Source organism: Arachis ipaensis, chromosome B04, assembly GCF_000816755.2.
Source record: "Arachis ipaensis cultivar K30076 chromosome B04, Araip1.1, whole genome shotgun sequence".
Classification (NCBI taxonomy): domain Eukaryota; kingdom Viridiplantae; phylum Streptophyta; class Magnoliopsida; order Fabales; family Fabaceae; genus Arachis; species Arachis ipaensis.
The window spans coordinates 115,834,597-115,851,048 of NC_029788.2; the positions used below are offsets into that span (position 1 = coordinate 115,834,597).

The 16,452-nt window shown below is 34.4% G+C and overlaps 1 protein-coding gene across 5 annotated transcripts in view; it reads left to right on the forward strand.

Moving 5' to 3' along the window:
* Positions 239–16,452, forward strand: part of LOC107639813 (disease resistance protein RGA2-like) — a 22,214-nt gene continuing 6,000 nt past the window's right edge. For 3 of the 5 annotated variants that reach the window (XM_021121687.1, XM_016343415.2, XM_016343416.2), the window contains exon 1: positions 239–515. The gene's annotated coding sequence lies outside the window, so the exon portion shown is untranslated. Of the gene's footprint in view, positions 516–2,656; positions 2,729–16,452 lie in introns of all 5 variants that reach the window. The other 2 variants (XM_021121686.1, XM_021121685.1) reach the window with 2 other exon arrangements.

Consider the following 16,452-nt stretch of genomic DNA (forward strand, 5'->3'; position numbering starts at 1 on the left):
TTTGCACATGTATTTAATTATATAATAAAAATAAAATTTTTTTTATTATTCTCATAAATAATGATCATCTAAAAGATGATGTAAAAGAACGAATTTTTTAAAACAAAAAAACTCAACATAACAAAATAGAATAAAAAATAAATTTAAAAAATCAAATACAATTAAACTATACCGTATATTAAAATTAAATTCTCACGTTTATGCAAAAGTATAGGCCCTGAAAAAAGTTACGCAAAGATAAAGATAAGGAGAAAATGGTGTCATGGAATACAGCTGATAGTGCTTTATAAGAAGACCTTGATTGGAGCGGTGAGGACTCACCAATAATATAACGAGTCATTCTGGATCTATGTGAGTGCTCATTCTTATTACTAATTAAAAATCAAGAGAGATCGACGAGTAGCTGAGCTGGGGCGAAGCTTAGTAGGTAGGAGCTTGCATTCGAGTCTCGCACTCTTCTATTCTCGGTCTCTCACTCTCTAGCACTCTTCAAGTAAAAAAGTATACCACTGCAGGTACTAATTTCTTTCTTTTATTATTATTAATTTTTTTTTTAGATTTATAGTTATTAGCTAATTTTTTATATTTTTGTGAGTTTAATTCTTTTATTATTTTGTTTAATTTATTTTTATTATATATTTTATATTTTTAATATATATTTTATATTGATAATTAATTTTAATGTCATCTAGTTGGATAATGATAGAATCCACCGTTATCATTTTGCTTTATTCCTCGACTTTTAGACTGAGTTATTATTGAGGGATTAAAACAATTTTTACCAGGTTTTCAATTTTTAAGCATTTATACATTAATATGATGCGAAGGTTTTTGTAGAGAAAGAAGTTAAATCTATATGGTCTCTTTTAAAATTTAATTTAATTAATAAATTCTTTAACTAGAACTTAGAACATAGCTTCTGTTTGGTTTGTATATTGAATAATGTAAGAGATAATTTTATTTTGTCTTGTAAATCGTGAAAAACAAAATCGAAACAGAGAAGAAAAAAATGACATAATCATGTATCCTGGTTCAGTTACCTAGTGCAATGTAATATATATTCAGTCTCTACCATAACGTTGGTGAAATTTTTACTAAACTATCTTTTTAAGTATCACATATACCAATGCCAAAGACTCAACATAATCCTATCAAAAATATATCAAACTTTAACATAAACTTGATTTGCATATGTAATTACCTAAACTCAATACACTAAGTGCTTATCCAATTTAATAAGAGATACCTTTCAAGTACATGATATAAAACAGAAATACAACCAAAAGAAATTTAAAATTATTCGTGACTTTTCTCTCTAAGTGTTTCTCTCCGTCTTTTCTTTAAAATAAAAATATATAAAAAAAGATACTAAAATATAAAAAATCATATTTTATCAAATAATTAAAAAAATTGAGTCAAAGTATGTATTATGTGTGCATACTGTCTACTATCTATCACGATCTTAGACATACTCCAATGCTACAGTGCCATCAGTTAGACTTAATTAACTTTTAAGTTAAGACTAAGACAGCTTAACTCTCAATATTTAGTAAGAAAGTTTAGAATACAAGAGAACACAAGAGAAATAAAATTTTGATAGAAAGAACACTGTACTATACAAGTAGTGATTTTTTACAAATGACTCACACACTTACAACTCAAACTCTCATTTTTATTTATAGTCATCCATCTCTTTAATGGATAGTAAGGATTTAATCGAGTAAACTACTAAAATGGTATCCAAAAGTTCGCATCAATTACAAAACGAACCCCAAAAGATGCTAACGATAAATAAGCCTCCGAAAGATTTAAAAACACAACAAAAAGAACTAAATATTAAATATATATTCTAAAAAATAACTTTAGAGATAAAATTTTGATGCAAATTTTCGTAATCATTATTAGAAAAATAAAATCTTTTCATCCTTAAGATTTGGTAATTTTTTGTCAAGTGGATTATTTTTAAAAATTTTTTATTGTGAATGACTACATTTTTTTGAAAAATAAAAAAAATCTATCTAAATATTTATTCAAATGTTGTCACAAAAATTTAAATCTAATGGATAAGTCATTTGCTAAATATGAAAGTTTTTTATTTATTTACAAAAATTATAATATTTATTAGTTCTTTTTGTCGTATTTAAAATTATTCAAGGATTGTTTTATCGATAACATTTTTCAGGGACTTTTTTTATCAGCGACTAAATCTTTTTGGTACCAAATTAGTAGTTAACTAATCAATGGTCAGAGAGATCGAATGTCCAAAACTTTTATTACAAATATCTAACATACTATATTTCTCTAAATATTTTTGAATTATTCTACATCACTTTTTATACTTCTACATATATTCATACTGTTGTAGAATATTATCTGACATCAAAATTTTTTAGAGCTTTCTAGAATTTCTCAAAACCTTTTAGGATATTCTAATATATTTTAAAATCATTCAAAATATTTTTAAATACTTTAAATATTGTATAAAAATGGTTAATGTAACCTCCTAAAATTGACTTGGCAATGCACGTTATAAAGAGAAGAAAAAATGAGTTAAAGAAGTGATACGTGGCTTGAGTTAATGACAAACGAAAGAGAATGAAACAAAAATATAAATGGTTGGTTGGGCTTAACCAACCATCTATTTTTATTTTTTCAGGAGTAGATCCACCCCTGTGGTATCAGAGCCTCAGGTTTATTAGGAGGAAGCAGGTAGTACCAGCCAAAGCAAGTAAGAGAGAATTCACTAAATATTAACATTTCATCATTTTAAAGATCTTCTGAGCCTATACATCGTTCTACTTTACTAAGTGTAGATTACTTTCCTTCTAATCTAAAGAAAACCCTTGCCAATAAGATTGATCAATCAGTAGAATTCACCCATGTTTCAAAAGACTCTCAGACACGAGACACTGAATATCCACTCATTAGCCCCTACTCCTTCTATCAAAGACAAAAAAAATCAACCCTCACCACCATCTGCCATGTTATCACCAAAAACTATTTTTCTCTACCAAAAGAAGTCATCCAATCTTTTCATTTACAATAGTGTGATTTGAAAGCCACTACTACTGAACGATATATAACCCTGAATATTTCGCAAAAACTCATCCAAAATTATCAAGTCCAAGGCTACATCCATTTACATCTAGGAGCAATTAGGCTTGTTCTAACTCTTCATGAAAGAAGATCTCTTCCTGTAACAGCCAAAGTTGCTCTTTTGGATAGTACTTTTAAGGATTACAAACAAAAGTGTTATCCTTACTATAGCTCCTAATTTCACCATGAGTTTATCAGACCCAACGTTACTTCATAGCCTGAAGATTCAAATACAGCTAGTCAGAGTAATCCATGACTCCAATGCTAAACAGACTACTTTGCACCACCAAGTCCTCTACAAAGTCAAAGACCATGCTCTTGATCTCAATCTCCCAAACACCACAGGAGAAATATTATTCATGTTTATCGATAATGACAGAGGACCAGCAATTGTAAACATTCCAAGGATGATCACCACTGAAGAAATTTCTTCTATTATTTCATTGGAATGGATTAGTGATTATGAGAAAGCCTTCTCCAAGGAACATGTTGATGTTCATACTACAGCTCCACCTACTATTACCTACAATAGTGATGGAACAGTGACTACTATTTTCTAGAAACCAGGAATAGTTAAACAGATGCCCTTGCGAGGATAATCTTTTAGAAGGATTAATATGATCTCTCCAGTTCGAGTACAAACTACTCATGATCAAGATGATTCGCCGGTGCATTTCGATGAAAATGGAAAACCTGTCTATGTTTCTCATATTAATGGCCATTTTATATGGGATGTTGATCCCTCTATGTGTGACTCTGATAGTGACTGTGCTAACCAATAGAGTGACACAAATGATGATTATAACAGGCATCGGAGGAACAAGAAAAAGAAGAAAAAGTCACAACAAGCTCCTTGCTCTAAAAAAGACCTAAACCCCCTAATGATGCAAATATAGCCCCAAAGTTCAGGAAGAAGAAACTATCCCAAAATGGTCTTACAGATTATTCTTATCAGTCAGTTGAAACTATCCTGTGTATTGTAACCCTTAGGCCTTATGAGGAAGAATTTCCACCTCTAGTGACACAGACTGATGAAAAGAAGATCACTAGAAGACCTTATGTAATTCTTCAGGGAATTACTCCACACGGACATCAAGCAACCACCCCCTCAAGAAGAAGTCCTTAATTGGCATACGGACAATGCAGTCAGCCAAAATAAAGTATTACTCCGTATAGACCACACTCTTAATGTTCTTGTAGAAAAAACAGAGGGACTTTCTACATAAATAGATTCTGTAGCAAAACAAATTGTTGAACTCAGAGGCTAGCTTTCCAGACAAGCTTTTCAACTTGATCAAGAACTCAAACCTATATTGAGAATTAAGTATTTTGGCCTGGAGTTCCATAAAAAAGATACAGAACTGGCTCAAGTTAAAGCCCAGCTTCGCCAAATTGAAATGGATAGAGACAGAACGACTGTGCCTCAGGCATTGGCCAGAGATCCATTATCCATATATCCTAAACCATATCTAGGGTTGAAAGTGAGCCGAGCTAGACCAAGCTCAAGCTCGGCTCACGAAAATTGAACTTGGCTCACGGCTCGACTCATTAACAATCAAGTTATTTCTTAAGTTCAAGCTCGGCTCACCAAAAACTCACGAGCTAGCTCGAGCTCATGAGCTGGCTCAAATAAGAGAAACATAAATACCTAATCTATAATTCTATATCAATAAATTATAACTTATATATTTTAAAAAATATTTAAAAAGATCAATTTTATATATTATTTATCTATCAATAAATTATAAATTTTTTATTTATGTCCTATATTAAAATTATATGTAAAAAATAAATATAAATATTAAATAATTAAGATTGTTATAATATATATATAATCGAGCCAGCTCACGAGCTAATGAGTTGAGCTTATCCAAACTCAAGCTCGGCTCATTTAATTTATGAGCTCAATTCCAGGCTCAAGCTTGGCTCACCAGCTCACGAGCTTAGCTTATCGAGCTGTTAACGAGTTGAGCTCGAGCTGGTTCATGAGTTGGCTTGACTCACTTCCAGCCCTAACCATATCCATCATATTCACCTGTCTTATTTCCTTCAACATATTCACCACCTGAAACTCCAAATTATGAATCCATCTTCAAATTCAGTTATCATTTAGCCAGACAAGTCAATACCAACAAATCTGTCTTTCTCCAAGGATGACATTATTCGTCCCAAACCCAGCCACAGCCACCTCTTTAACCCAGGCCTCACCCTCTCTGGAGGCAAAACAATTTTTTTTAGAGAAAGTACATCCACTGATCCTCCTTCAAAAGACAAAGGCATTAAAGAAGGATCATCTGCCCCAAGCCAGACAATTAATGCTGTCACTCTGAATGATCAATCAGATGTTGGAGAAATCATTGATGAATCTACAAAAGAAATCACTGAAGATTCAGCTGAGTTTGCTGAATGGTCTGAAGAAGATTATGTGGCTGACCTTTCAGCAATAGCCATGGTCAATCCAATAAAAGAAGAAGAGGAAGAAATAATCTCTGAAAAAGATGAACTAACAACTTCAGTTAATTCTCCACAAATAGGATCTTCTGAAGTAAAAATTTCTAATAAATGATTCACTTTTGATGATATTCTACCTTCAAGATACAGAGAAAGGCTGAATGAATTTGGTGCTTGAATTGAAACTAACATGGCTAATCCAAATCTTTCAAGCAAACAAGTCTTTGCAGACTTCATAAATCAAATGACTGGCAATTTTCGTGAATGGATTAACAACTTTTCTGAGTATGAAAGACTTCAACTCATTAATAGTACTTCCCCTCAGTTTTTGGGAGTATTGCACCAAGAGTTCGTAGGAGATATCATAATCATCCAGAAAAGAAACTCCCAAGAGTATTTTGAAATGAAATGTTGCTCACTCAACAAGAAGGACTTAGAAAAGCATTACAAGAGGATGGCTGCTAAATATTATCCTCTTGGAGAAAATAGTAATCCACCCCTTAAACAAGTTTTCATGACATCCTTGCCAAATGAACTCCAGCCAAAACTACAGCAGATGATGATGACTCTTCGTAAAGAAGTGACTACCACCACCATTGGAGAAATATACCAACTGGCTCTAGCTGCCTCAGATAAGATATGTGAACAACAATAAATGTTCAAAAGGCTCACTCAAAATTCAAGCAAACTTAAAGGAGCATGCAGTAAATTTTATCTAAAGATCAAATGTAAAGAACACGACATTTGTGAGTGTAAGCCAAAAAAGAAAACACATTGGCAGCAGCAATCCAAGACATTTCAACAGAAGACATTCAGAAAAGGTAGAAGAAAGCAAAGACTTTTTTGCTGTTTGAAAAGAAAAAATATCCCTAGCAAAAAGCTAAATAAATGCGTCATTTGCAGAAAACAAGGTCATTTTGCTAAATCATGTCCCAACAAGACAAAGAAGGAAATAAAGATGCTTCAGTCTTTAACAGATGCAGCCTCCATAAAGGATGAAGAAGATCTTGAATCAGTACTTGAAGAGTAGGAGGACAAAGATGGTGATACCCAATATGTTTTTCAAGACTCGGATCCGAAAGAAAGAAGTTTAGAAGATGATTTTTTACCAGAAATATCAGTCTTTACAATATCTTCTATTACTACAAAGATTTCTAAAGGACCGAAAATCCAAAAAAAAAAAACTTGGACATCTTGGATCCTTGGGAATGAAGTAGATTGATAGTACCCCTCGATCCCATTTCTATTTAAAGATCAAGACTTCTAAATATGACAAACCACTGAAAGCTGTTGCACTTATGGATACTGGATCATGTGTCACCATTCTAAAATCACATGTCTTCACTATTGATCTAATTTTCAGAAAGCCCATTAGATTTGAAATATTTTCAGGCTAGACTACTTGGCTCAGGATATTGGAAAGTTATCTCTTAAAAAAAGATGTCCTGTTTAGATTTGATGCTTTTTATTGAATCTATGGACTACAAATCAAGCCCACTGGGTTGAGTTACAAAAGACAAATTTTACCTTACACAGTGATACAAAGCATCCTTGAGACTCAAAAAGCTCCAGAAGAATATAAGGAGATCCAGCAACAACTCCTTGATGCTTGTTGCAACAGTCATGATCAATTCAACCATCCTACACCCTTGTGAAAAAATCCATATTTCTACATTTTCCTTCCTTTCAAAAGGAATGGGGAAATTAACCCAACTAAGGCCACCCGCTCCGGGATGAATCCTGAAGATCTCAAATTAGGAAGAGCTGAATGTGCAGTCCTTCTTGTCCAAGGACTCATTGAACCAACCAATTCTAACTGGGCATGTCAAACTTTTTATGTTAGAAAAGAGCTGAGCAAAACAGAGAAAAAAAGAGGCTTGTTATTGATTACAAGCCGCTCAATGTCTTTTTCCAAGACGATTAATTCCCTCTAACAAGAATTTTAATTATCACACAAAGGCTAAGTGAGGCAAAAAATTCAGCAAGTTTGATCTAAAAGCTAAATTTTGGCAAATTAGACTCCATCCTAAAGATAGATACAAGACCGTCTTCTGTATTCTTGAAGCCCAATATCAGTGGACAGTAATGCCATTTGGACTCAAAGTGGCCCAATCTCTCTTCTAAAAATTAATAATCAAGATCTTTGAGCCCATTTTACATTCCACACTCATTTATATTGATGACAACCTACTGTTCTCAAAAAGCAATGAGGCCCATAAGACACTTCTAGCCTAATTCACTCAAATTATAGAAGATCAGGGAATCATGCTGTCATAAAAAAAGAATTTTATTTCCCAAACAAAAATTGAGTTCCTCCGGATGATTTTTCAAGATGGTTTTTTTTAACAAGGGAATTATATTGCTAAAGAATTGATCCATTTCCCTGATGAAAACATGACTGTCAAACAGATTCAACAATTCTTAGGAATTGTAAACTACATCAAAGACTTTATCCCAAATGTGACCAGACACACCAGCCAACTGTCAAATTTCTTGAAAAAGAAACTCCCACCATGGAGACTTAAACAGATCACAGCTGTCAAAAATCTGAAAAAATAACACAAGACCCCCTCCTTTAAAGATTCCTAGCACAGGAAAAAGGATAATACAAACAGATACTAGTGACGAATTTTAAGGAGTTGTTTTACTTGAAAAAATTGATGGGACGAGACATTACTATGTGCATGCTAGTGGACAGTTCAAAGAATAAAAAAAAAACTACCATGTCACTTACAAGGAAATCCTTGCTGTAAAGCACGGGATAAAAAAATTCAATTTCCACCTCAGTTTCTATCATTTCACTGTGAAAATTGATAACACCTCTTTCCCATCAATGCTGGAGATCAAAAATTTTTTTTTGCCAAACTTCCAGCTATTGCAATGGACAGACTGGTTCTCCCATTATAAATTTGAAGTAAAACACATAAAGGGACATCAGAACACTTTTGCTGATTTTTTTCTAGACCTACCAAAGAATCAATCCCAAAAGAGTTCTTTACATCTGCACAATGAATACACACAACCCTCCATACACCATTCTATTTTCTGAATGCCTGCTCCATAGAAGCCCATACAGAAGAAAGATTGGCTCTTTTTCTCTCAAAACAAGATCTCATACATAATTTTAAATAGCCAGCCTAGCCAAACAAATCCTATTTTACTGGTTATACCAGCTTCTTGTTATAGCCCAAATCCATCCAAACCCAATGTACTTCAGCATGGACAAACCTTTCTGCACTATACCAATAATCCAAGGACCTATACCAGAAGAAACGATGTGGTACATATGGGCTCTATCTTCTATATATACATATGCCATCATAGTTCCAATCTTCCCCATATACCATATCTTGCGTAATAGCACTCAGGCACAATACCATCTGGTCCGATTATTTTTCATGTATGCTCCACTTGATGCATGGAGAGGAATGTTATACAACATGCTTGACCAACATCAACTGTGGGACAAACCTTCTCAGGCAAAATAGAAATTCTATTGTTTTGTCAACCTGCAGAGAAGTTACTTTACTAACAAAAATAATAGCCCACACACCATGAACAGAAGCGATATTGTTGGATATTCTACCATATGACCAACAGATGAAAAGTCAGTCTTAAAGGCCTTGACCAAATATCTTTGTCAACTCTGGTAACCTGGAATATATGGAGAAAGAGAGGTAATTAAAGGACTCTTATTCAGATCAGATGTTCTAACCACACTACAAGAGTTTCAGTCCAGATTCATAACCTCCGGAATAATTAATCAATTTGGACAATACTCTTTTTACACTCCGAGGTCAAGACAGAACTTTTCTGATCAGCCTAGCACATTTAGACATCTCCCAAATTCAAGTAAAAATCTTGATGAAGATCTGAATTCTAAATATCTAAGTGCTAGAGTATATGTCTTACCACCTAGTCCAACCAGGATTGATGCAAGGATACCCAATGACACTGAAGGCCCATATTCAGACCTATATGACCCATATCTATAAGATGCCCAAGTGTTCAATATTATCCTCATTAGGATCTTGGGCATCTTGTAGATATGGGTTATATAGATGGATTTTCAGTGTCATTGGGTATCTCTGCATCAATCCTTGTTGGGCTAGTGGTAAGGCATATACTCTAGCACTTAGATCTTTAGAATTCTGATCTTCAACAAGATTTCTACTTGAAGTTGGGAGATGTCTGAATGTGCTAGGCTAAATAGAGAAGTTCTGTCTTGACCTTGGAGTGTAAAAAGAGTACTATCCAAATTGATTAATTATTTCTGAGGTTATGAATCTGGACTGAAACTCTTGGAGTGTGGTTGGAATATCTGATCTGAATGAGAGCCCTTCAATGATCTCTCTTTCTCCATATATTCCAGGTTGCTAGAGTTGACAAAGATATTTGGCCAAGACATTTAAGACTGACTTTTTATCTGTTGGCCATATGGTAGAATATCCAACAATATCGATTCTGTTCATGGTGTGTGGGCTACTACTTTTGTTAGTAAAGTAACTTTTCTGTAGGATGATAAAATAACAGCATTTCTGTTTTTTCTGAGAAGGTTTGTCCTATAGTTGATGTTGGTCAATCATGTTGTATAACATTCCTCTCCATGCATCAAGTGGAGTATACATGGAGAATAATTGGACCAGATCAGATTGTGCCTGAGTGCTATTACATAAGATATGGTATATGGAGAAGATTGGGACTATGATGGCACATGTATATATAGAAGATAGAGCCCAGATGTACCATATTATTTCTTCTGGTATAGGCCCTTGGATTATTGGTATAGTGCAGAAAGGTGTGTCCATGCTGAAGTACATTGGGTTTGGATGGATTTGGGTTATGACAAGAAGCTAGTGTAATTAGTAAAACAGGGTTTGTCTGGCTGGGCTAGCTATTTGAAACTTTGTCTGGGGTCTTGTTTTGAGGAAAAAAGGTCCAATCTTTCTTCTGTATAGCCTTTTGTGGAGTGGATAATCAGGAAATAGAATGGTGTATGAAGAGTTGTGTGTATTCATTGTGCAGATGTAAAGGACTGGTTTTGGGATTGATTCTTTAGTAGGTCTAGAAAGAAAATCAGCAAGAGTGTTCTGATATCCCTTTATGTGTTTTACTTCAAATTTATAATTGGAGAACCGGTCTTTTCATCGCAAGAGCTGAGAGTCTGGAAAAATATTTTTCTTGATCTCCAGCATCGATGGAAAATAGGTGTTATCCATTTTCACAGTGAAATGATAGAAACTGAGGTGGAAATTGAATTTTTCTTTCCCACGCTTGACATCAAGGATTTCTTTGTAAGTGGCATGGTGGTATTTTTCTGATTCTTTGAACTGTCCGTTAGCATGCGCACAGTAATGTCTTGTCCCATCAGTTTCTTCAAGTAACACAGCTCTCTAGAATTAATCACTAGCATCTGTTTGTAGTATCTTTTTTCCTGTGCTAGGAATCTTTAAAGGAGGAGATCTTGTGCTATTTTCTTCAGATTTTTGACAGCTGTGGTCTGTTGAAGTCCCATGGTGGGGTTTTTTTTCAAGAGTTTTAATAACTGGCTGGTGTGTCTGGTCACATCTGGGATAAAGTCTCTGATGTAGTTTACAATTCCTAAGAATTGTTGAATCTGTTTGACAGTCATGTTTTCATCAGGAAAATAGATCAGTTCTTTAGCAATATGATTCCCTGGTGGAAAAAACTCGTCTTGAAAAATCATCCCAAAGAACTCAATTTTTGTTTGGGCAATAAAACTCTTTTTTGATGACATCATGATTCCCTGATCTTCTATTATTTGAGTGAATTGGGCTAGGAGTGTCTTATGGGCCTCATTGTTTTTTTAGAACAGTTGGATGTCATCAATGTAAATTAGTGTGGAATGTAAAATGGGCTCAAAGATCTTGATCATTGTTGTTTGGAAGAGAGATGGGGTCACTTTGAGTCTAAATGGCATTACTGTCTGCCGATATTGGGCTTCAGGAATATAGAAGACTGTCTTGTATCTATCTTCAAGATGGAGTCCAATTTGCCAAAATCCAGCTTTTAGATCAAACTTGCTAAAAATTTTTGCCTCACTTAGCCTTTGTGTGATAACTAGAATTCTTGGTAGAGGAAATTTATCGTCTTGCAAAAAGATATTGAGCAGCTTGTAATCAATAACAAGCATCTTTTTTCCTCTGTTTTGCTCAACTCTTTTCTCAACATAAAAAGCTTGATATGCCCAGTTAGAATTGGTTTGGTTCAATGAGTCCTTGAACAAGAAGTGCTGCATATTTAGCTCTTGCTAATTTGAGATCTTCAGGATTCATCCCGAAGTGTGTGGTCTTAGTTGGATTAATGTCCTCATCCCTTTTGAAAGAAAGGCGAATGTAGAAATCTGGAATTTTTCACAAGGGTGTAGAGTTGTTGAATTGATCATGATTGTTGCAACAGGCATTAAGGAATTGTTACTGGATCTCCTTATATTCTTCTGGAGCTTTCTGGATCTCAAGAATGCTTTATATCCCTGTGTAAGGTAAAGACTGTCTTTTGTAACTCAACCCAGTAGACTTGATTTGTAGTCCATGGGTTCGATAAAAAATATCAAATCCAAAGACGACTTTTTTTGGAGATAACTTCCCAATACCGTGAGCCAAGTAGTCTAGCCTGCAAATATTTTAAATTCAATGGGCTTTCTGAAAATTAGATCAATGGTGAAGACTTCTTTATTAGCTATCGAAAACTTCTTATGGAAGGTGCCCACATTTCTACTGGTAAGACATGGGGTTTTAGAACGGTGGCACAGGATCTAGTATGTATAAGTGCAACAGCTTTCAGTGGTTTGTTATATTTAAAAGTCTTGATCTTTAAATAGAAATAGGATTGAAGGGTATTATCAATCTGCTTTATTCCTAAGAACCCAAGATATCCAAGTTCTTCTTTCAAAATTTTTGGTCCTTTAGAAATCTTTGTAGTAATGGAAGATATTGTAAAGACTGATCTTTCTGGTGAAAAATCATTTCTGGACCAGAGTCTTGGAAAACATATTGGGTATCACCATCTTTGTTTTCTTACTCTTCAAATATTGATCAAGATCTTCTTCATCTTTTATGGAGGCTGCATCCATTAAAGACTGAAGCATCTTTATTTCCTTCTTTGTCTTGCTGGGATATTATTTAGCAAAATGACATTGTTTTTCACAAATGAAGCATTTGTTTGGCTTCTTGCTATGGATGTTTTTCTTTTGAAATAGCAAAAAAGTATCTGCTTTCTTCTACCTTTTCTGAATATTTTGTGTTGAAATGTCTTGAATTGCTACTGCTAATGTGTTTTCTTTTTTGGCTTGTACTCACAAATGCTGTGTTCTTTACATTTGATCTTCAGATAGGATTTACTACATGCTCTTTTGAGTCTGCTTGAATTTTGAGTGAGCCTTTTGAACATTTGTTGTTGTTCACATATCTTATCCATGGCAGCTAAAGCCAGTTGGTATATTTCTCCGATGGTGGTGGTAGCCACTTCTTTACGAAGAGTCATCATCATCTACTGTAGTTCTGGCTGGAGTTCATCTGGCAAGGATGCCATGAAGACTTGTTTGAAGTGTGGATTATTATTTCCTCTAAGAGGATAATATTTAGCAGTCATCCTCTTGTAATGCTTTTCTAAGTCCTTCTTGTTGAGTAAGCAGCATTTATTTCAAAAAACTCTTGAAAGTTTCTTTTTTAGATGATTATGATATCTCCTAGGAACTCTTGGTGTAGTACTCCCAAACCTGAGGGGAAGTACTATTGATGAGTTGAAGTCTTTCATACTCAGAATGGTTGTTAACCCATTCACAGAGATTGCCATTTATTCGATTTATGAAGTCTGCAAGGACTTGTCTACTTGAAAGATTTTGATTAATCATGTTGGTCTCAATCCAATCACCAAATTCATTCAGCCTTTCTCTGTATCTTGAAGGTAGAATATCATCAAAGGTGAACCATTTGTTAGAATTTTTTACTTCAGAAGATCCTGTTTGTGGAGTATTAACTGAAGTTGTTGGTTCATCTTTTTCAAGGATTATTTCTTCCTCTTCTTCTTCTACTAAATTGACCATGGCTATTGCTGAAAGGTCAGCCACTTAGTCTTCTTCAGACCATTCAGCAGATCAGCTGAATCTTCAGTAATTTCTTCTGTAGATTCATCAGTGATTTCTCCAACATCTGATTGATCATTCAGAGTGAGAGCATTAATTGTCTAGCTTGGGACAAGTGATCCTTCTTCAATGCCTTTTTCTTTTGAAGGAGGATCAGTGGATGTACTTTTTCTCTGAAAAAATTTCTTGGCCTCCAAGGAGGGTGAGGTCTGGGTTGGAGAGGTAGTTGTGGCTGGATTTGGGACGAATAATGTCGTCTTTGGGAGGGACAGCTTTTTTGGTGTTGACTTGTCTAGCTAAATGATAAGTGGATTTGAAGATGGATTCATAATTTAGAGTTTCAGGTGGTGAATATGTTGAAGGAAATAAGACAGGTGAATATGATGGATATGGTTTAGGATACATGGATAATAGAACTATGGCTAATGCCTGAGGCACAGTCGTTTTGTCTCTATCCATTTCAATTTGGCGAAGTTGGGCTTTAACTTGGGCCAATTCTCTATCTTTTTTTGTAAAACTCCGGGCCAAAATACTTATTCTCAATATAGGTTTGAGTTCTTAATCAAGCTGAAAAGCTTGTCTAGAAAGCTGGTCTCTGAGTTCAGCAATTTGTTCTGCTACAGAATCTATTTGCGTAGAAAGTCCCTCTGTTTTTTCTACAAGAGTATCAAGAGTGTGGTCTATACGGAGTAATACTTTATTTTGGCTGACTGCATTATCTGTATGCTAATTGAGGACTTTTTCTTGAGGGGTGGTTGCTTGATGTCCGTGTGGAGTAATTTTCTAAGGAACTACACAGGGTCTTCTAGTGATCTTCTTTTCATTAGTCTGTATCACTAGAGGTGGAAATTCTTTCTCATAAGGCTGAAGATTGCAATACACGGGATAGTTTTAACTGACTGATAAGAATAATTAGTGAGACCTTTTTGGGATAGTTTCTTCCTCTTGAACTTTGGGGCTATATCTACATCATCAGGGGGTTCAGGGCTTTTGCAAAAGTAAAGATCTTGTTGTGACTTTTTCTTGTTCCTCTGATGCCAGTCATAATCATCATCTATGTCACTCCATTGGTCAGCACAGTCACAATCAGAGTCACACATAGAGGGATCAACATCCCAGATGAAATGACCATTAATATGAGAAATATAGACAGGTCTTCCATTTTCATCAAAATGCACCGATGGATCATCTTGGTCTTGAGTAGTCACAGGAGAGTTTGTTTAACTATTCCTAGTTTCTGAAAAATAGTAGTCACCGTTCCATCACTATTGTGGGTAATAGTTGATGGAGCTGTAGTATTAACATCAATTTGTTCCTTGGGGAATGCTTTCTTATAATCAGTAATCCATTCCAATAAAATAATAGAAGAAAGTTCTTCAGTGGTGATCATACTTAGAATGTTTACAATTACTGGTTCTCTGGCAGTGAACATGAATAATTCTTCTCCTATGGTGTTTGGAAGATTGAGATCAAGAACATGGTCTTGGACTCTGTAGAGGACTTGGTGGTGCAAAGTAGCCTGTTCAGCAGTGGAGTTTTGGGTTACTCCGACTAGCTGTATTTGAATCTTCAGTCTATGAGGTATCATTGGGTATGATAACCTCATGGTAAAATTAGGAGCTATAGTAAGGATAAAACTTCCATTTGAAAGTGTAGTGACCAACACTCCAATCAAGGCATGTTGGTAATCATTAAAAGTAGTATTCAAAAGAGCAACCTTGACTGTTACAGGAAGAGATCTTCTTCCATGAAGAGTTAGAATAAGCCTAACTACTCCTAGATGTAAATGGGTGTAGCCTTGGACTTGATAATTTTGGATGAGTTCTTGCAGAATTTTCAATGTTATATACTGTTGAGCAGTAGTGGCTTTCAAACCACGCTGTTGTAAATGAGAAGATTGGATGACTTCTTTTGGTGGAGAAAAATGGTTTCTGGTGATAAGATGGCGGATGGTGGCGAGGGTTGATTTCTTTTGTCTTTGATAGAAGAAGTAAGGGCTAATAAGTGGATATTCAATGGCTCGTGTCCGAGATTCTTTTGGGACATGGGTGATTTCTACTAATTGATCAATCTTATTGGCAAGGATTTTCTTTAGATTAGAGGGTAAGCGATCTACGCTTAGTGAAGTAGAATGATGTATAGGCTCAAAAGAGCTTAAAGATGATGAAATATCTATGTTTAGTGAGTTCTCTCTTACTTGCTTTGGCCAGTACTACCTTCTTTCTCCTAATAAACCTGAAGCTCTTATACCACAGGAGTGGATTTCCAGTACATTTTGTCTTAAATAAATAAAAAAATATTTTTAAAAATAAAATAAAACAATAATAAATTTCAATATTCATTTTCTAGAATATGAAAATCTAGTAGATTCACTTGATTTTGGGCGACAATAAAATGAAGGTTTAATTACTTTGTTAGTTCCTATAGTTTTGCCAAATTTTTAATTAGGTTCTTATACTTTTTTTCATTCCAATTGAGTCTTTGCACCAATTTTTTTTTAATTGAGTTCCTAAACTTTTTTTTTCTTTTTATATGGTTCCTGCACCAATTTTTTTTTATTTTACTTGGGTCTCTATGCACTTAAATCAATTACTGTCAAGAGGGACCTAATTGAAAAAAAAATTTGGTACAGGAACCAAATTAAAAGAAAAAAAAATATAGGAACCTAATTGAAAATTTTGCAAAACTATTGGGAATAACAAAGTAATTAAACCTAAAATGAATCCTACTCGATTATGATTTTGCTTTTTGTTTTTATTATTTTACACTATATATATAGTCAAATTTCTATAATTAATGAG